This window comes from Cygnus atratus, chromosome Z (genome assembly GCF_013377495.2).
Source record: "Cygnus atratus isolate AKBS03 ecotype Queensland, Australia chromosome Z, CAtr_DNAZoo_HiC_assembly, whole genome shotgun sequence".
Taxonomy (NCBI): Eukaryota; Metazoa; Chordata; class Aves; order Anseriformes; family Anatidae; genus Cygnus; species Cygnus atratus.
In genome coordinates this window covers 21164933-21187800 of record NC_066396.1, presented here as the reverse complement: position 1 = coordinate 21187800, position 22868 = coordinate 21164933, and positions in this window count along the sequence as shown.

Below are 22868 nucleotides of genomic sequence, written 5' to 3'. Positions count from 1 at the left end.
ACCTGCTTCCTGGCAGCCTCTGCCACCCGCTCCTGGAGGTGACAGCATGATGTCGCTCCCACGATGCAGCTCTTCTCAGGCATGGGGCTTATTCGTGGCCAACCACAGCAATCCGCTTCTCACTTTCCATTTCTAGGGATGCTAAATAGGGTTTTGCCCACTGCAGCAGGTTCCTTACAAATAATGCTACCAACGCTCACAGCCCCACATCTCTGGAACTGCTTATTGCTTTTGGACCCTCCCCCTACGTGGAGGGTATTCTACACAGGACAGATAACTGGGAACAGAATTTCCACAGTTCATCCAGCAAATTGATGTTGTTTTCTCAGAAAACAATAATCCATTTAGAGGCAGCAAACCACTCTCCTAATTATCCTTCAGTCTCTCCTAAATACCCTTCATTCTTCACCCAAGCCCATACTGGAAATGTTCACATAGGTAAATGGCTTAGTTTGCCAAACAAATAGATGCTCAGGAGAAGATGTCACACTGGTGCACACCAGCCAGTGCCTGGTTGTGCTCAGAGGCTGAATCTGGTTGCTTTTCCATTCATACCATGGCTCGTGCAAGTTTTGCATGAATACCAGGCAAAGCACGTCATGCAGTCGCGTTGGCTGTAAATATACCAGCAGACTGAAATGAGGTGATTAACATGGTTGCTTGGCAAATCTTCATTACTTCTTGACGAGTATTCTTGCTTAGTGATCTTGGAGTGACTGCAAGCATCCCAGTTAAAGGTACAGGAGGTTGAAAGCAGAAACAGCAGAGATGGGTTGAACAGCCTTAAGTATTGCAGTAGATGCAGGTTGGCTGCATCTCCAGATTGCATGGAAAAACTTTTAACCATAGCTGGTGAACGGGACTTGGCAGTGGCACGTAACTAGCAATGGATGGCAAAGCATTGTTTCCTTGTTAAATATATTCATTGGGCCTATAAACCAACATTATGACCTTGCTTGCTTGCCTCATGCTCTAGGGAAGAGAGGTACTAGGCAGCATGTTTGGAAGAGTTACCTCAATGTCCTGGTAATTCTGGAAACGATCCCTCTGTTCAGTCTTCCAGTGCAAACAGCAGCACCCAAGCCACAGTAGCTGCCACGGGGTCCCACTGTCTGTGCTGCCCTGCACAGCTCATCCCTGGGCATAGCGCTATAAGCCTTCAACCCAAGAGCACCACAAACATCTCCAGATGAGAGACGTTCTCACAGGAGCATGTAAATGTCCCCTTAGCAACTGATGCCATGAGATGACATGGAGAATGCCACCAGGCCTTTCTCTATGATCCTCATTTTCAGTGAGGGTGTCCCATGTGCTGTACCATGCACTGTGTCACACAAGTTTCTGCCCTGGCCGCTGATGCATGCTTAGCCTGGAAACCAGAAACAACCACCTGCCTTTGACAGTCTGGAGAAGAGGAGGCTCAGAGGGGATCTTTTCAATGTCTATAAATACCTGAAGGGAAGTTACCAAGACAGCCAGGCTCTTTGCGGTAGTACCCAGTGCCAGGACAAGAGGCAAAGTGCACAAACTGGAACACAGGAGGTTCCATCCAAACATCAGGAAGCATTTCTTCAGTATGTGAGTCAGGGAGCTCTGGCACAGGTTGCCCAGAGAGGTTGTGGAATCTGCTTGGTGAGCTTCAAAAGCTGCCTGGATGTGGTCATGGGCACACTGATCTGGGTGTCCCTCCTTGAGAAGAGGGCTTGGACCAGATAGTCCGATCACTTTTGTGATTTAGACAGATATTTGATCTAGAATAACAGATTTCTTTCTGAGTTCATTCTCCAGTAAATTCATGATTCCGTGGCTGTAATATGCACTCTCCTGCAAAGATATGTCACAAATCTAGCTTTATTCTTTCATTACAGGACGCAGGAGAGAGGAAGACAGGATGAAGCCAACAGAGGATGGTGACTCATAAACCTGAATTCTTTCTATCAATACCATTTTCATCTTTTGATTTCCATGGCTGTTGATAACATCTACAGCCTTCCTCATCTTGGGACTTATCCTCAACTCCTCTCATTCTCCCCTATGCTAAGGCAGTCCTTTTTCCTCTCTGTCATTTGCTGAAGTTCAACTCTTGCTGACTCTCAAGAGCTGTACTTTTGACTGTTCCTATATTCCCTTCTGTTTGTATTTGTCCCTCTATTACCAAGAACACCATGGTTATCTATGGATTATATTATACATATATGACTGGTAAATCTTGGAGACAAGGCCTAATTTCATCTTCTTCACATACTGTTGCTCCCTGGCCCATTCCCATGTACAGTCACTCCCCACCTTCCTTCCTGTGGAAATCTCACTGGGATAGGTCTTGCTCTTGGTTTCCAAATATAATCTTTACCTTTGCTTAAAAATATTTATCATTGCAGCTGAAATACACATTAAATAGTCTTGCACTGACTCAGCTACACATCTCTGAAGCAACCTCACAGAGGTCTGTGGGAATGGCAGTGCCACGTGCAGAAGCACGGAAAGCCCAGGACAGAGCCCCAGACTTGTGCCAGTGTGGGGATTTAGAGTATGCCAAATAAAGGCTTTGGGATTTGGTGCCTCATCCAGTTCATATTAACACTCAATGGGAGTCCTGTCACTAGCTCAGAGAGAAACAGGGCCAAATCTTACACCCTTTTAAAGTTATTTAAAGTCTTGTCACCACAGACATCCCTTTGTCACACTTCTAAATGTCAGGTTTTAAAGTTGTTTTCTTTAGGTATTATTTAGTAGATTTTCATTATATATTCAATTTCATACCAAATTAAGTTGTGCTATTCTATAAGAATATATACTTTATAGGAATCTTTGTCATATTCCCTTCTAATGGAATCACGTACAAAATTCAACCAGCTTTTAAAATTCTATCTGCTAAAAAATGAGCTAGTAATATGAAATTCCTCCCACATACTCCCACTCTAATGTTTCTCTAAAATCTATTTATCTTAGTCACGACCTTATGAGCATGAACAGAATATGGCAAACATTTCTCAGTGTAAGAATGTGTCTAAACTTTGGAAAAAGTTGTTATAGCTGGAAAGGTGTAATTTCCACATGGCATTCAGGTTATATTATGTGATAAAGAAATACAGATGCCAGAAAAGATGTTAATTTGTGTTTTACACTTTACTTAAAATTAGTTTTCTGTGTTAATTTTGATCTAGTAACTGCAAGTTACTGAGTGCTCTCAACCCACACTGAAATCAGTGGAAGCTGAATGTTGTCAGGACTTTCTAGAAGATATTCAGTAACTCACAGGGTTAAGCCCTTCAAGGAATAAATAATTTCCAGTTGACAAAACTGCTCACTTAGGGTAATTTTTTGCTGATATTGAAGTTGAGGGGAGTTTTTCACTTGTCTGCAGGGATAACAGGATGGTGCCTTCAGAAAACAGTAATAAATTAATAAGGGACACAGAAAAGGTATGTTCTTAAGTGTGTTTTGGCATTTCATGAAAATCTGAATAAAAGGTAATAGAAACAATTAAGTATCCAAAACAAATGGCCTTGCTTACCATTGGATGATTCTGCTAGAATTGCTTGGATTTTTCTAGAACCTTTTTTGTTTTTCTTGATGTATTAGATATAAATAGTAAACTGATTTAGACTGATATTGTTAAGGGCTAACATGCATCCATAACAAAAGTTTAACTGTACAGAGAAAAAGACTGTCCACAGAAACATTGGACCATCCCTGTGTATGTTTTGGGATAGATCCAAGAACAATACGTTCTGGAAAAAGATGATGTGCCAGTGAAGTTCATCCCTAGTCAGTCATTCCTTAACCTCTAGAAATGTGTAATCCGAGATACCAAAAATATGTCACAGGCATGTTCAGTATTTATAGATGCCATTTAGCAAGCATGAGGTAAGAGGCAATGAACTTGCTACATAATGTTGTCCCATGTTACTGCATATGATAAAAACTTTTTTCCACTGTAAATGGCAGTATTTCTTACACCATTCACCAATGCTGAACCAGAGAACTGTGCCAATTTTGTTCATGTTTCTAGTACTAGTCTGGAAAGGTGAGACAAATTACTACGCTTCAAACTGAGAAACCTATTTCAAAAAAAGTATTTCTTCTTTATTTATAATTGTCACATTGAAGACTGTTCCACAGTTGTGTGACAATATAGAAAGTAACGTAATTTGTGCTCAGTTTGGGGGAGCTATATACTGCAAGCACATTTATATCTTTTCCATTGACGTATGAGTCAGAGAAAGAAATGCAAGTCACGCTGCTCTCACTTACCCAAAGTCTACATCAGCGTGACCCTGCTGAGTTCACTCCAAGGCATTTGTCCTGAGAAAAGGTGTTGGTTATAGATGAGCTGTGAAAGAGTGTCTTGAGAGAGTTTAGAAAGACTCCTCACAGGATTGCAGATGTCCCTCCACATTGAACATTTTATACTCTGATCACTGTTTTTGCAGAATAAAAACAAAGAAATTTACTTCAGTAACAGGCAAACAAGACCAACCCCTTCTCAACAACATCCCAAAGCTTAGGTTTCCTTCAGGTTTAGGGTTTTTTTCCTTAGGTTTTTTCCTTAGTTTTTTTTTTTTCCTTAGGTTTTTTCCTTCTTTTTTTTTCCTTAGGTTTTCCATCATGCTGTAATCATCATTCTGATGTCAAAGCCTTAGCAAAAAAAGCTTGTGTAAGCAATTATATTTTGGTCCCAGGTATTATTAAATCACAACTCAAGAAAGCCAATGAATGTTTTATCCATGTATCGGGTTTTTCTTAGAAAGGTTTTGGTAGCAGGGAGACTGCAGGGGTGGCTTCTGTGAGCAGAGACCTGCAGCTGCCCCATGTCAGAACAGAGCCAGCTCCAGCCAGCTCCAAAATGGACCTGTCGCTGGCCAGAGCTGAGCCAGTGAGCAACATTTTATGGAAGAGGTCATCTTGAGTGCAATCACACAACATGTGCAAGATAACCAAAGGATCAGGCCCAGCCAGCATGGGTTCATGAAAGGCAAGTCCTGTCTGACCAACTTCATCTTCTTCTGTGACCAGGTAACCCACCTGGTGGATGAGGGAAAGGTTGTTGTAATCCACCTAGACTTCAGCAAGGCTTTTGACACGGTCTCCCACAGACTTCTCCTGGAGAAGCTGGCAGCCCACGGCTTGGACAGGTACACTCTTTGCTGGCTTAAAAACTGGCTGGATGGTTGGGCCCAGAGAGCCGTGGAGAACAGAGTGAAATCCAGCTGGTGACAGGCCACCAGTGGTGTTCCTCAGGGATCAGTGTTGGGGCCCATCCTCTTTAATATCTTTATTGATGATTTGGATGAGGTAATTCAGTAAGTTTGCAGATGACACCAAAGTGGGGAGAAATGTTGATCTGCCGGAGGGTAGGAAGGCCCTGCAGAGGGACTAGGACAGGATGGGTCGATGGGCAGAGGCCAAGGGTAGGAGGTGCAAGATGGCTAAGTGCTGGGTCCTGCACTTTGGTCACAACAACACCATGCAGCGCTACAGGCTTGGGGCAGAGTGCCTGGAAAACTTTCACTACAAGAAGGACATCAAGGCCCTGGAGCGTGTCCAGAGAAGGGCTACGAAGCTGGTGAAGGGCTTGGAACGCAAGTCCTGTGAGGAGCAACTGAGGGCACTGGGGTTGTTTGGTCTGGAGAAGAGGAGGCTCAGGGGAGACCTCATTGCTCTCTACAGGTACCTGAAAAGAAGGTGTGGGGAGCTGGGGGTCGGCCTCTTCTTGCAGAGAGCTAGTGATAGGACTAGAGGGAATGGCCTCAACTTGTGCCAGGGGAGGTTCAGGTTGGAAATGAGGAGACATTTCTTCTCAGAAGGAGCAGTCAGGCATTGGGACGGATTGCCCAGGGAGGTGGTGGAGTCACCGTCCCTGGGGGTGTTTAAGGCAAGGTTGGACATGGTGCTTAGGGACATAGTTTAGTGGGTGATATTGGTGGTCAGGGGATGGTTGGACCAGATCCTGGAGGTCTTTTCCAACCTTAATGATTCTATGATTCCAAGATGATTGGTTAGGCCTCTGGGAGAGCAGATTTAAGAAATGAAAAAAAATAAATAAAAAAATGTTGCACACCAGCAACTGGGAGAGAGGAGTGAGAAGCAGCCCTGCAGCCCCCCAGGTCAGTGCAGCAGGAGGGCAGGAGGTGCTCCAGGCACACAGCAGCAGTTCCCCGGCAACCTGTGGAGAGGCCCCTGGTGGAGCAGGCTGTCCCCCTGCAGCCCATGGGTCCCACATGGAGCAGATCTCCACACTGCAGCCCCCCCGTGGAGGAGCCCCCGGTGGAGCAGGTGGATGTGGCCTGGAGGAGGCTGCGGCCCATGGAGAGCCCCCGCAGGAGCAGGCCCCGGGCCGGAGCTGCAGCCCGTGGAGAGGAGCCCACGCAGGAGCAGGGGGTCTGGGGGGACCTGCTGCCTGTGGGGGACCAGTGCTGGACCCACTTCTTTAGTTATGTTTTTTGATCAGCTTCAAGTCTTTTTAAATTCCATTTCATGATAGCATGTCTGATTTTTCACAGATTTTGCAGATAGGAGTTAGAAAAATCTGTCAGGCTTCAGATCACTAAGGCCAGTAGAGGAACAAATATAGTTCAGCTTATAGTGGAGATTCTTCCGTGTTTTTGCTTACAGAGTAGCTGCTGCCACTATGTGACATCTTTCTTCCTTCTCTAAGTGCACAACTCCACCAGCCATTAGCCCATAGGTAGGGCACGGGATGCACAGTTGCTGCAGAACCATCTTCACTGAAGGTTCCCTAAATTTTTCTGCAGCTGCTTAGAGCTGTACCAGTCTCTCCTGGCCTTTTCAATAGTCTCTGACCCTGGTGAGGAAGGTGGTTCCTCACCATCTACTGGCTCCAAAGAAGAGGACACATCGTTGTAAGAATGACTTTGTCCTGCTGAGCACCATGTCCTCTTCCTACCCTGCAGCTACACACCAGACTAGCAGGTCACAGAAGAAGTAATTTGACAGATTTCCAGAAAATTGTGTCCATTTTCTATGCTGTGACATTAAAAAATGATATATGTATCATTTTTGATTATTCATATCATATGACATTGTCTCTGTTCAAATATAAATCTGTTTTCCAATTAACAGCAATTTTCATTATGCATCTTTTTTAGGGATGAACTTCTTTATAACAAGGTCTTTCTACCCCAGTCCTTCTTTATCTTCCTTATAACTCAGTCTTTCTATTCCAGTCCTTCTTTATCTTTCCCAGTAGCATTCTTTTCCTAACATCTCATGTAAATTTAAGTTGTTCCAGTTTAAGCATAAGACTTGTCTTGGCTATCATGCATGTGGTAAACAAATCATTCTCTTCTGCAATTTTGTATTGCTGGTTGTTAGGGTTGGTTCCTCCCTCAGTCTCTTGCAACATAGGCTAAAATAATGTCAAGTGGTTTGTTCACTTCCTTTCTAGACTCCTCGTCAGTTTTAGTGCTCTCCTCTGGACTTTCTACTGTTGATCCACATGTTTTCCAAAAGACATTACCCAGCACGGAAACAACCCTTCAGCTGTCCAAGGCAGTTTGGGTTCACTGGGGCTGAACAGAGTGGAATGATTCTCACACATTCTATATTTCTGTTTACACTACTATAACTTTTGCTGCTTTGCAATTATTTCCTCTTCCTCAGCTCATGATTCACAACAGTCCCCAGATGCTTTCATGAAGAACCTGTATTTTGCCAGCTGTTCTCTATCCTATGTTTATTTGATGAAGCTTCCCCAAGAATAGTACCTTGCATTTTACATTATTGACACTGTTTTTCAGAGCATCTTCACCAACTGTCAGGATGATTTTTAATTTTAACTTTATCTTCTAAGTTATCTGTGGTCAGTCTCAGTGACTGACCTATTGAAAATTTATAAGCATGCTTAATTATTCCCCATGTAACTTGATACTGAAAACATTGAAGAGGACTGAGGACAGAATTCTACAGAACATCATCCCCTAAAATTTCCTTTAGTAGTGGATTCTGGTTGTTTCTTGTCACTCAAATAATATTGCCTCTCATCTTAGAGACTGCTCCATCCAGGCCATTTGTAATTTGCTTATATAAGAGTTACATGAAATAGCATGAAAATCTCCCAAAAATCAAAATTTTGGATCACTCCTGTTTCTTTTTCTGGAAACTATTCATTCAATGGTGTTAGACTGACTGGCACTACCTATTCGTGACAAATCTATCCTTGCTTCTACTAGCCTTCATGTTTTCTCACAAAAATCAGTTTTGTTAATCTTTTCAACATTTTCCTGGTACTATGGATAACCTGGCAGGTCCATAATACTGAACCACTCTATTTTTCACCCCACTTCATGAAAGAGTGTGCTTTATTCTTTCTCACTCTTTGATACCTCACTTTTCCAGAGCAGGCTGTTAAAGATACTAATAATAGCACTGAGACTTCATCTGATAGCCCTTATATTAACCTGTGTAGGTCATTGAGCCCAGCAAGTGTGAAAACATCTGATTCGCCTGAAAAAAAAAAAGAAAAAAAAATATCTGATTTACCTGCAAACTTCCTCATTGGCAGTTCCTCATAGGCTGAAAACTGGTGGAGTTATATAGGCCGAGGAAAACAACATCCTATGACAGTCAGCATCCATTTGTACTGGTGATTGACAAATTCTCCTACACAGGAGCCCTGTAATGCTAAAGCTATCTGTAGTTTGATTATGATCAATAGATATTATGATACGCCTGTGAAAAGTGCTGTTTGATTGCTTTTACATGAAGGCAGTACAAAAATGTCTTCTAATTCAAAGTATAGTATCAAAATGTGAGCTAAGAAGCTGGAGGATAAATTATTAGAATGCAGTCTTTGCACTGATAAACTTTTGAACTTTCATTGAACTTGTATATTAAGAATAGGCAGTTTTTCCAAGAGGAAAATTCTCTAGACAACCTACAATTTTTCTTTCACATATTTAAGGAAGATGTTCGATCTAGTAAGGAAATAATAGTAATTTATGTCTTTGATAATTGAGAAGGATTATAGTTCTATACACAGAAAGAAACAGCCGTCACCTGCTCTCTGAGTCACAGTCCTATTAAAGAGGTAGATACCACCTTAACCAGAAGAAACCTCAACATTTTGGGTTAAGAGATGAAGGAAGCTTCCATCTCCCTGTGAAATGAAAACATCACTTTCAGCCTCTTACTCTCTCACTCCTGCCTTAAGACTTGGCACAAAATGATTTAATCCTTCATGTCTTTTCCCCTAAAATGAGACAGTCCTTTCCCCTCATGTAAGCAGAAGCAGGCTCTAGGGACTGCTGCCCTTGTAGTTACAAACCTGTCTTCTTCAGGCTGGGCAAATTTGCAATTCTCTGTCCACCATTCTGCTCTAAACAAACTGATATAAACCAAAGGTTTATATATAATTCATGATACAGGTGAATTTTTTACTACTGACCCTGCTGTGAAGTAGACTGAATCCATTAAAAAACATCATCTGCTGTCAGAGCACAAACCGTAAGTTTTCCTGAGCAGGGTTGGTTCATCCTACCCGAAGTAAAGCTCACGGAAATGAGATAAGCAGGAAGACATCCATCAAGGACTGATCTGCAGACATACCATCTCATTCAGCCATTTGTGGCATGGAGGTCATGCCTTTTAGACTCTCATAAAGCAAGACGATTTGCAGTTGGGCAGAGGTGTTCAGATGAAAGTTTCACATGTATGGGATTTGAGCAGGGAACACCTTCTCGTGTCATGAAAAACAGCACAAATTCAGGAAAAAATAGGTAGCTGGTTCTGCTTTCCCCACTTCCATGGGGTCCAGCTCACCTACACGGTTTGACATGGTTTGTTAGGCTTAGGGGAATCTGCAGGAAGATGATTGCTAACCAGAGTGCTCCAGACTTTCATTAGTCTTTCTGTGGGTAAGAAGGCAGCCAATGACCCTACCAGCCCCCATACCACTGTCCAGCAATGAGGCCACATCAAGACCCTTCCTCCTTCACTGAAGCACAGTGACCAAGCTCTGCTCCTTTCTGACTCCTTTCTGTCTGATTTGCTGCTTTCACATGCTTCAGACGTGAGCTTCTGTCCCTGGATGCTCTGGTGCTATGGAACAGCCTTCCATGCTCCTTCATCAGGAACATATCCTTTACCACCCTCATCTGTCTCTGTGGGTCAGTTATTCAGTAATTCCCACCTATGACCTCAGCTAAAGCCTTTCAAAATGGAAATCTTCCACTAACTTAAACAGGTCTTGAATCAGTTCTATATTAAGTATTTTTAGGGCACTGAGCATTGCAATACTGACAGAAGTCCTCTGTAACAGGCATAGCACACACTGCTTTCTTCTCACTTATAAATGAAAATTTCTGTAGTCATTTTCTTTCCTCTTTTCTATTAACTTACAGCAGTGAGTGTAGCAGTGAGGCTTCACTGAGGTCAGAGGTGTGGGTTGATATTAATGTGGTCAAACGCAGATACCTGCAGATGGATTAGTCACCCTAAGGACCCCTAGCAAAGGAACGAGAGAAATTATCACCACCAATGTGGGATCCTGTGTATCCTAAAGCAGATGTGGGGTTGATGAACTGACAACTTCTGAGATGAAACCCATCTCTGATAAAGGTGTTCCCAAGATGACAATCTTCCAGGCAGAGAGCCTTATGTTGGTCTCCCAGGAGCATCTCTGCGAGTACTGATCTGCCTGTTCCAGGGTATTTTAACTTTAATTTCCGGGATATTATTGTAAACTCAGTAATGTTCAGTGTGTTTTGCCAGCAAACCTGTCTGTTGTGAGAGGGTGCTGCTGCTTTCTCACAGGGGCAACACGCAGCCTTAGACTGAGTTGAGGTCTCTGGCTCTTTAACTCAGGCTGCAATAGGGCCCATGGCCTTGCTATTTCATGGGAAAACAAATAAACACAATGGCTGTGAGTAGCCAAATGGCCACTAATGCTGTGCCAGTGAGGGCTGTTGCCATGGGTTGGGGCTGAGCTGGGCTGCAACCTCCTCCCCTGCTCCCTTGTGTGCACTTGCAGAGTGAGCTGGCCTTTCCTCACCCCATCCCACACCCTTGGTACCCAAGGAACCACATTGCAGGACCTCCCGATTTGGAGCCAGGTGATCTCCAGGTGACTAATGCAACTGAAACAGAAGTATCAACACAAAGGACCTGTGTGTCATTTGAAGTTAAGCATGGCGAGCAGAGACACTAGATGATACATCAGAAGACCTGGCTGACTTTATTCTCTTCTTGCTAGGGTATTTTCTTAATTATCACAGCCTAGACAATCCTACTAGGCAGGAGGGAACACCAGTGGCTGGGGCCATTGTGAGGACTTTCACAGTGCAGATGATCCCATCCCAGTACCTCAGAACATTCCCAGGCACTGCTTGCTTTACACAGTCATCTACAGTAAAGTCTTTTCCTCTCTTTTTGACCCTCATGTCCAGCTACTGCCAAGTGCTTCACCCCTGAACTCCCCAAAAGAAGCATTTTTAAAAGTTTAATGTACTTCGCTGCTGGTGAGGATATAATCATGGAATCATAGAAAAGAACCACAAAATATCCTGAGTTGGAAGGGACCCACAAGGATCATCGGGTCCAACTCCTGCCTACACACAGGACCACCCAAAATCAGACCAAGTGTCTGAGTGCATTGTCCAAATGCTTCTTGAACTCCAGCAGGCTTGGTGCTGTGACCACTGCCCTGAGGAACCTGTCCCAGTGCCCGACCACCCTCTGGGTGAAGAACCTTTTCCTAACACCCAGCCTGACCCTTCACTGATCAAATCACAACTAGCAAGCTGAACTGAGTATTCCCCAACAAATAATTTCCCTAGTGTCACCTTCATGAGTAGGAGCCACACTGATATATGTTTTCCACGTCTGTTATTGCCATTTGTTTCTCTCCTAACTAGATCAGACTGGATATTAGGAAAAATATCTTTACCATGACAGTGGTCAAATACTGGAACAGGCTTTCTAGTGAGGTGGTTGATGCCCTGTGCCTGTCAGTGTTCCAGAGGCATTTGGCAATGTCCTTAATAACATGCTTTAACTTTTGGTTGCCCCTGGAGAGGTCAGGCAGATGGACTAGATGGTCTTTGCAGGTCCCTTCCAACTGAACTATTCTAATTCTAATATTGTCCTGGCGGTCAGGTTAAAATCCCTCATGCACACTGAGATACTCCTGTCATGGATAGATACTAGTAGAGATAAATTCTTCCTTCTTCACTATATCGTGAGTTTAATCTTGAACACACGTTTCCTGTCCAGCAAAGTGTGTTCAGAATGTTCCAGTAGACTTGTTTTTCATTGGGAAACATGGAGCAGGTGGAGTCCAAGCCTTCAGCAAAGGTGTAAGTGAATGTGTCACCTGAAAGGCAATGCAATGGAAAAGCCAACATGGCCACACTTTAAGCCTTTTTTAATTTCTGTGCAAGGAATCATGGGTTCTCTCAGTGCCCATGGTTTCCTCCACAGAAATTAAAAAAACTTGAAGTGTCTGAACCACAATATATGCCACCAGCATTACAAATAACTCAAAACAGCAGGCTCCAGCCATATCCCTACAATGTTATTTCATCCTCCACATGTGGTGTCAGTGTCACCCAGGCCTCAAGGATGGAAAGGAAGACCCCATCTTTGGCTGCAGAGGTAGAAGAAGAGCTGGTGGGTGAGGAGCAGGTTGCCCTACCACCTCAATGCCCAGAGCAACTCCAGTCCTGGGGGCGTTCTTGGAGATTGCTTCAGCTGTGGATTGCTCTTTAAGGACCAGGTGTTACATACAGTGAGGCACTCAGCAACAACTTAAAATAGTTATGCAGGGCGTGCAATGCCTGTGACGTAATGATAAGCCAGTAGCTGCCATGTGCCACCTGAAAGGCAATGCAATGGAAAAGCCAATCCAAAGGTAACACTCTGACCTCTTCAAAATGAAACAATTTCAGTCTTATCAGAATCAAATTATATAAAATGAAGATGAAATAAAATGTTCTTTCCATTTTTCTGAAATTTGATTTCTGCAACCAAGTCAAACAAAAATATTTGAAATCCCAGACTTTTCCACTGGTTGCAGTGCTGTCACACTGTTTCTGCTTTGTGGCCAGCGAGGAATGAGGGCTGATTACTCCTTGTGTGGCAGCTGACGTGCAGCAATGCCCAAGAACAGCAGGCTGGCAATATCCTGGGTACAAGTGTGATTTTTTTTTTTTTGTCACCTCATCTGTAAAAAGATTGAAGTGAGGCAAGTATTAGATTTGATTTTCCAATATAAAAAATGTTACAGCGAGAGAGAGATTCACATATGGCATCTGCCTCACAAAACACCCCTCACCAAAGACACAGCGGCAACTCTCTTCTACTCACTTTATTTTAGGATTTTTCTCTCCTTTCTTCCCTCTCCCCTACTCTTTGCCCTGAGGAAATCAAGATTAAGACATTTCTTTCCACTTTCTTTGAAGTATCACAGAATCCAAGACCCCAAAGTCTTTTCCCTTCAGCAATATTGGGCACCCTAATTGCAATATGTACTTTACATGCAAATTTTAATGATTAGGTTAAAATTAGTTTCTCCTGTAAGGTGAGCAGCAGTGTCCCCTGAAACAAAAACAATTTCTTTGAAGCAGATCGATAGCACATGGGAAGGCACTGTTAAATTGAATAACCACCTTTTAGTATACGCTAGCAAACTTTTCATGTACAGATGTTTCAAGGCAAAAATATACCAGAGAGAGTGATAATAATGGGGAAAACCCAACATGTGAGATGGTGATAGCAAATTTTTTATCAGGTTGTGTACAAAATAAATCTAAATCCGCAAAACTAAAAAACTCAAACCAATTGTTTCTCATCTAAACTCTGTAATGCTTTGGATCTTAGCAGGGAATACTGATGAAGGCTTCATGTCATAACTAAAAGGCTGATGAATCTCTAGCTTTTAGGAGCCAGCATAAAAAAGACATGAAAGCAAAGAAGATGCTAAAATAATAACAATTTTTTAAAATGTCTTCTTTTTTTTTTTTTTTTTTTTTTTTTTTTTTCCAGAAAACACGGCTAGCTCACTTTTTCAAATGACTAAATTAAGGTTAAAAAAAAAAAAAGTTTCTATGCCACCTCAGATGAAGTCAATGCATCCTGGAGATACAGAACACTAAATAAGACACTGATGTTTTGTTTGGCTTTCTTACATAATGCAAAATTAAACTGGGTGAATCAGGCTCAGCTCTGACTGTAACCGGCCTCATGATTTCTGGCAAATTCTTCTCCTCAGAAGATTCATGTGAAGGGAAGGGTGGCTGAGTGTATCCTTTGACCAAGAATAAATCTGAGCTGAAAACAAGAAGTTCAGGAACTACCTTCCAGTAGGAGCAATACCCTAAGCAATCCTTCCATGTGGTTAGAAACAGGCAACATAATATTGCCACCTGAAACAACTGGCCTTGATGATCCTGAGAGCCTTTCGCATCCCTACATTCATTCACCAGCCTGAGCAGTCTGATGATGTCGACCAGAAAAATCCTGTGCTCCTGCATGCTCTGTTTTGGACGTGTCCTCCTCCCCACATTGTGCAATGAATCAGGATGGACACACATGGCAACCAGATGAGTGCATCCCATTTCACATGCTCCACTGCAGCATATAGAGGACACGGTACTAACACCCATGAGATGTAGCAAAATTCTCCAAAATCTAGGGGAAAAGAAATCTCCTTGGGACTGACTCATACTGCAATTGAGAAATATACTTACAGCAAGGATTTCTGGAAAACCTCACTAGCCAGCAAACATAATATTGCTATTACAAACATATACAAACATATACTTAGCTGATCTTTTGCAGAATTAGCCTGTCCAATGCCCTTTTTCCACACTGTTTTAGTGCAGCGTATGCAGAGGCAGTCATTTTTCCCTGTTTTAGGCAGAATGACAGAAAAAGAGACGTGGTGTTCTCCAGAAGGTGGGCTGTGGAAAGTGAAGTACCCAGTAAGAAAGACAGAGCAGGAATGTTCTAAAAAAGATTTTAATGAGGATCCAGCAGAGGCGCAACAACCTGCTGACTTCTGTGGTCTCCAGCAGTTTGACGGGTTCTTGTTCAAGGTTCTGCTCCAATAACATTTTTCTTATTTATGCGAGTGAAACAGGTCCAACGTGAGAGACAGAGACAACAGTAAGGAGGAAAATAGCACAAATAATACTACCAAGTAAAGGAGTAAATTCCAAATTCTCTGAATAGAGAGTACTAGGAGAAGATCAATGTCTTGAAATCAGGTAGCATGATGAACTCCATCTTGAGGTGCTCAGAGGATGGGCTGAGCCATTAATATCTCTGAGGATTCCCGAGTGACAGGTGAGGAACCAGAAGGCCCAAAATGATGTGTCTCTTGAACAGGGGGAAAAGGGCGGGAGGGACAACCCTGCTTGATTTCAGCATCCATGAAAAACATCACAATGCAAGATTTACAAGAGGAGAAGGATTCAGATTGGTTTTACCATGCACTGGGGAAACCATTGGAGAGGTCTGTGAATGTTCTGATACAGAGCAGAACAGACTTTGAGAGCAAAAAGTTAAACATGTCCCCAACACATACATTAAGGAAAGCTCTAACAATTCTTCTCTGATTTGGTCATAGCTTCCTGGATTCACTTCCAACCCATCTGCACTTTTTGTTGGGTACACACGAGAAAGCAGCTATGCCGCAGGACACTTTGGATACAAAATACTCCAGAAAGCACCTTGAGTGTGCTGCTCATCGCACCATGTACCTGACTCATGGGCATGGGATCATGCCCAGGTGTAACAGAGCTGCACCACATGGCATACGTGCTCAATCAAAACAACTCATATTTTTGGTATTAAATATTTAAGCAAGTAACACGAGAACAAGTTGTACCTCATGCATTATTCACGGTAATTTTGTGTTTTGAAAAGTGAATATTTGATAAACTGTGACTTTTTCATGGACAATCTGTAATCAGAAAGAGATGAATATCATCAATACATTATTCATTACAAATTATTTGTTCATTTCTAGTATCAGGATATCCCCGCCTTTGAGCCATTTACTCATGTCTAGAGCTCCTCTCTGAAGCCCTCTCCAAAGATGTTTCAGACAGCTCTGCCTACATGGGGGATCCCAGCGCCAAGGTGCATGGTCACACCTCACCCTTCCCTGCTGCACCAGTGCCAGCAGGACCACAGGGAACACCAGAGGATGCATGGCTCCAGGAAGGACCGTGGTGCCTGGGTGATGCAGTGGCACCAGCTACGCCTTGTGCTGTCCAAAGGCTGTCCACAGCTTGGGAGCAGGGGAAGTGTGGAGCAACAGCTCAGAGCAACACAAGGGGGAGGAGGGAATATAACACTGACTGCCCTCACCTCTTTCTTGGCTTGGGCCTGACTGTCTCCATTTTAGCTGCTGTGGGAAAGCTTTTGTTCAATCCATGGCTATCAGCCCCCTTTTTGATTCCCATGCTAATCATTGTTTCTTACTACTTTACTAGAGTCATCACAGAATCACAGTACTGTTTGAGCTGGAAGGGACCTTTAAAGATCTAGTCCAACCCCCCTGCCATGGGCAGGGACACCTCCCACCAGACCAGGCTGCCCAAAGCCCCATCCAGCCTGGCCTTGAGCATCTCCAGGGATGGGGCATCCACAGCTTCTCTGGGCAACCTGTGCCAGTGCCTCACCACCCTCTGAGTAAAGAATTTCTTCCTAATATCTCTTCTATATCTGCACTCTTTCAGTTTAAAATGATTGTCCCTTGTTGTGTCACTACAAGCCCTGGTAAAAGTCTTTCTCCATCTTTCTTATAAGCCCCCTTTATAAAAGGTTGCAATAAGGTCTCCCTGGAGCCTTCCCTTCTCCAGGCTGAATGGCCCCAATTCTCTTGACCTTTCCTCATAGAAAGGTTTTCATGGTTCCAGAAGAGGCTCTGGACACACACTAGCAGGTCCACATCTTTCTTGTGCTGGGGGCCCCAGAGCTGAATGCAGGACTCCAGGTGGTGTCTCATGAAAACAGAGCAGAGGAGGAGAATCACCTCTGTTGACCTGCTGGCTACACTGTTTTTGATGTAGCCCAGGATGTGACTGGATTTCTGTGCAAATGGTTAGTTGTTTAGCAAACCTGGACTTTTTTACAGCTCCAAAGTGGATGAAAATAGTCATTAACGTGGGGAAGATACTGCTGAGCCAGAGTCCTGAGAGCAGAGGAACCACTGGGTTTAAAACCAAAAACTCACACACCTCAGTGGCTAAGAAAAAACTCTTAGAAAAAAAAAAAAATATATATATAATATATATATATTAGATACATATATATAATATATATATATATATATGCAAGACCACAAGTCCTGTTACATGAGCTGAAGCACTTTGAAACACATGATTTCATGCTGGGCATCTCTGCCTTTCACAGACAGAAATTCAAGGGTACCAGAGCAGTGAACCTGTCCACCAGATGCAGCACCAAACTGATGACATTTCTCTCACTTTAGTTAGAAAATAGCTCCAGCCTCCATACAGGCTAGCAGGTTGGGAGTGAGGTTAAATGAGTGACTCAGTGTTTTCGGGGTGTTTGCAGGTCAGGCTCCCCTGGAAACCAGCATTTGACTGATGGTGTTACAAGAGGAACCACCATGGCCCCAGGCAGTGGCAGGCTGTGCTCGAGTCAGTGTGGCAATGAAGGGATCCACTCCTTCTCCCACTGGGTTAACGTCTGTGCATCCATGCTCACTACCACAGAGCCTGATGGACTTTTTTAATGAATCATTGGTTGGAAATGGACCATTTTTTCTTCTTCCATTTTCTTTTTTCTATAAGTAGCAAAATGAGAAAAAAAATAAAAATGAAGAGAAGTGTGGAAGGAAGAGAGATATTAGAAGAGAAGAAATTGGACATTCAGGTTCCTCCTTCCATCTCTAAAACAGCGCCAGCATCTGCAAAGATTTTTGATAGACGTGCACCAAAAATGGGATTGATTTAAAAAAACAAAACAACAACAACAAACTTAAAAAAAGAAAAAAAAGAAAACTTCCAAACTTGTAAAATGGAAATTAATGCAGTAATTTTCTATGAAAATATCTTAATGCTTTTTGAACAAAGTGGGTTTTCTCTACCTATGCAGAACTCAAAATGTTCCATATCGTACACAGAGGAAAACCAGACAAGTCATGTCATGATACCAGTCACAGTATCCACGTATTTTGCTCCTTTCGTGTTGGGAAATGACTTTATCTCCGTTCATCTCTGTCTCTTCTATGCCAGTTTCTAATCCATGACAGAACGTTATTTTTCCCTCTGTAATTATTTAAACTTCCTTGTATGTTCTTGCAATGGGTGTTAGCAAGTATTTTCTGGAAACCCAAATACATTTGAATTTCCTGTTCCTTATCTGATCTCATCTCTATACAAAGTTATGATATTGTGACTAAAGGTATAATTTTATATTGCATAAAGGTGCATTAGCTTAATTCAGCTGATACAAAGTTACACCATTCATCATTAATGAATATGTAGACATCCATTACCATTGAAACTTTGCTTATCTTGGTCCATCTTGCACTGGTGAATTTAAAGGTACAGGTTACATGCATATAATACATCTTAAGAACTGGTTTTGTTTGTTTGTTTGTTTTGTTTTGTTGTTTGTTTGCTTGTTTTTTAAAGAAACATCAAAATTTCATCACTTTAACTAAAAACAGATTCTGTATGGTTCTGTATACAAGGGGTTGGGTGACAACTTTTCTTTTTACAGAAGTGGCATACAGGTCTGGCTGATAAAGCTAGTAAGTATATCCCATTTTAAAATTCCAGATGTTCAAACCAAGTTTCTTTTTAGTATTTAATTTAAGGAAGTAGTTCACTGATATTCCTCCTTTCTATTCTCATTTAGAACAAGTAACTAGATCTGAGGAGAGAACCTGGTAAGCTGAGACCTACCAGGATCTAGAAGGCTGACTGCTGGCAAAACAGAGTGATGCCAATTCTTTGTCTTTTGTATATACCATTGTAGGGCACTTGTTCTGTGAGTGACATTTTTTCTTCTACCAGGTAATGTGTACGTCCTGGTGCCATCCATTACCTGCTGTTCAATCAGTAGGTGCACAGCTGTGGTTGTGTGATCTTTAATAGTTCAGGTTGACAACAAAGTACATCTATATTGAAGTTGTTCTCCAACAGCTCTGAATCATTTGTGCTCAACACCCATAAAAGACTGTAATTCTCCATACAGACACCCCTGTTTCATGGGTCCATGGGAGATGACTTCACCACAACAAAAAGAGGTAACACCAAATTAGTATGGTGTCTACTTCATGGCTATACCATGGTTTTATTACAGGCCATTAAGTAAGAAGACAGAGTGGTCAACAAAGAGGTTTCCTCTGTCACTTTCCTCCCTCCATCTGCTGGTCCCCACCAAGAGGAGTGTAACAGGGATGTTCTGTGATTGAATACACACTTAGGGTATCCGACCTGCAGGCATAGAGGTCAGGTACCAGTGTTGTCCTCACCTGGAGGAGATTCAGCTTTGAACAGAAAAGGGAGTGGAGCGGTCTCCCCGTCATCTGCTGAGTCTGTGACTGTCATGTGGGGGTCATCTTCCCCTCTCTGGACTGAACAGAACATGGCCACACTTTAAGCCTTTTTTAATTTCTGTGCAAGGAATCATGGGTTCTCTCAGTGCCCATGGTTTCCTCCACAGAAATTAAAAAAACTTGAAGTGTCTGAACCACAATATATGCCACCAGCATTACAAATAACTCAAAACAGCAGGCTCCAGCCATATCCCTACAATGTTATTTCATCCTCCACATGTGGTGTCAGTGTCACCCAGGCCTCAAGGATGGAAAGGTAGACCCCATCTTTGGCTGCAGAGGTAGAAGAAGAGCTGGTGGGTGAGGAGCAGGTTGCCCTACCACCTCAATGCCCAGAGCAACTCCAGTCCTGGGGGCGTTCTTGGAGATTGCTTCAGCTGTGGATTGCTCTTTAAGGACCAGGTGTTACATACAGTGAGGCACTCAGCAACAACTTAAAATAGTCATGCAGGGCGTGCAATGCCTGTGACGTAATGATAAGCCAGTAGCTGCCAGCAATTTAATTAAAACAGCCTGATAAATGCGCCTATATTGAGAAGCATATGAAAGCTTCAACCCCAAAGACTGATAGGAAAGAGGAATACCCATTCAGAAATAAAGATGCAGTAGCTGTTCCTGTTCTGAATTAATATTCTTCGTCTGAAGCTATAGAGAGGCTGCTCTACCATTCTTTTGTGCTACTGTCTGGGCAAAAAATGTGGTTGGTGATGAATAGTATTTGTCCTCAGTACAGGATCTGAGAAGGAATAGACACAGAAAGGGATGTGAGACAGGATGTATTCAGAGGATGATGATTGTGTATTTTTAGGACTGAATGTTAGAAAATACATGGCATGAGAAAAAGGCGGTCATCTTCATCTTAGATTTGGCAGGTGTGCAGGTATTTCTCTCCATACTAATATATTCTATACAGATACGGGGACATATTTAAGAGCTGTCTGTCTTTCCCAAGGCACTGTCTTTTTTCTGTTTCTGTTTCTTAGATCCTATGGGGCAAAGAATAGCTTTGTCTGCTCAGCCCTTTTTCTTCATTAAACAAACCATAGGAGGACAGCACCAATAATACATAGAAAGAGCTTTCCTCTTAATGGGATCAGAACTGAAATAAAATCACACACATAAATAAACAGAATACCAGCTGTCTTCAAAATCAAACCTGTACCTAACAGGTCTGCAAGTTGCAATTATTTCCTGACTCATATGCTTCAAATATAAGTCCTTGTCTAGCACTTGTGGGTTTGGGGGATCTGATACGGGCATGCAGCTGACAACCACTGCAGCCAACAACGTTATCTGTTCATCAGCTGTCTGCTGTCACTCCCTACTGAGCAACACACCTTGCATATCAGGGCTGGCAGAAAAAAATCATGTGTCAATGTACTTCTTTCAGCAGATCAAGCCAATGCACAGGTACATGCCTGGGAGCAGCCAAGGTAGGGGGACAAACTTTCCTACCAACTCTTCTACTGAGAAACTAACTTCCAAGAAGAAAGCCAAAAAGACAAGTGTGGTAGTAACTTCCTAGACCTCCGCAGCAATATTTTCCAGAGCTTGTCTCTCAGAGTCTTAATGCTGCAGATTAATTTCCTAGGTGCCTTTGTTAGAGTATGATGAATCATTATTTATGTCAAGATTATGTGATTTCAAAAGTCAAAGAGATCACTGGAAAACTGAAAAGGTTATATTTTATTTGCATGATTGGTACAGTAAAATAGTAAAATGATCACTTATTTGCCGTTTTGATGACAATATTTTTTGAGTGTGGCTTGGTATAATGATGGCTGTATATTTCATATAATTTGCTGTGTACCACAGAAGGGCAGTCTGGTCTGGGATGGATTGGAGACAGCATACTGTATGAGCATTTTACACAGAAATATTATAATCTGCCCAATATTATGTAATTATAACAACTTCTGACATCTCTCTTTTTTTTTTTTTTGTATTAGTTGTGTTACTCCATGACATTTGAACAAGGAAAAAGACTACAAGATTAAGCTGAGCAACCCCTTCCCTTATTGAGCGCTGAATGACATCTATGATGTGACATCAGGAGTAATTACTATGCTAGTAAGTTATTAATTTATTTATTTATCTGTGCAGTGGCTCCCTGAAGAGCCTATTGGAGGCTCTGCCGCATAGCTCGTCTTCTCCTTTGTAGCATAGTTGAAATTTGGCTGGATGTACTTGTCTACCTTAAAATACTTGGAATCAAATTAAGTCAGGAGAGAGGCAAATTCCTTTTTGGGTTTTTGTACACGAGGATCAGAAAATGAGGTTTAGGAGTAAAAAATACACATGGCAATAGGTCAAGCTTCCTCAATGAATAGATAGTATGGAGAAGAGAAATACACAAAAAAGGGTGTGAATATTGGTCAGAGGTGTTATCACAGTTTAGTGGGTGACACTGCTAATAGGGTGATGGTTGGACCAGATGATATTGTAGGTCTTTTCCAACCTTAATGATTCTATGATTCTGTGATTTGTGAAAGGACTGAATTTGCCTTTACTTTTGGATGGGGTCATCAAAAAACAACTGAACAGCTTGTGTAACAGAGCTGATTCATATCAAATTAATGTTGATTTATATCAAAGTATCAAATTCCAAACTTCTCCTGGAATAGTACTTGTTGTCAGCAACAGGATAGGATTTAGAAATGGATGAATATCTCCATTAAGATATTATAGAGATAAATATTACCAAAGATGCACCACTGTCGTGTCATTGACTTCCACAAATTAAGAACTAAATGCAAGAAAAGTACAGCTTACTTATTCTTGGACATGATAGCTGACAAGTGTCTGCCAAATAACCATTGAACCTACTACAGATAATGGCAGACATGGGCTTGATAGGTACTCAGAGAAGTATAGAACAATTGGTCACAGAATATAAACTCAAATTGGCTTGACATGAGAAGATTCAGTTTAAATAAAATGGAGGGCTAAACAAAAGTAGGTCTGGACTATTTTCTATTTAAATAGGAGAAATATAAAATAAAACAAATTGTTGATAAAGTCTGAACTGCTGAAGAAATTGAATGTGTGGAACTCAGGAGTACTCTTAAGTGAAAGATACAAAAAATTTTGGAACTGAGAAAAGATAAAAATCTTTTATGGAAGGACTGCAGAAATGGATAGCTAAGCTGCCGTTTTCAAAAAAAAAAAAAAAAAAAAAGGGTATCAGGAATAAGCAAAGAACACCTGAAACAGGAAAAGACTGACTAGGAAAAGAACACCCTGGAGCTCACAATTCTAGTTTAGATACGTCTTGCAAAGAAAACTAGAAACAAACTATGAAAAGTGAATT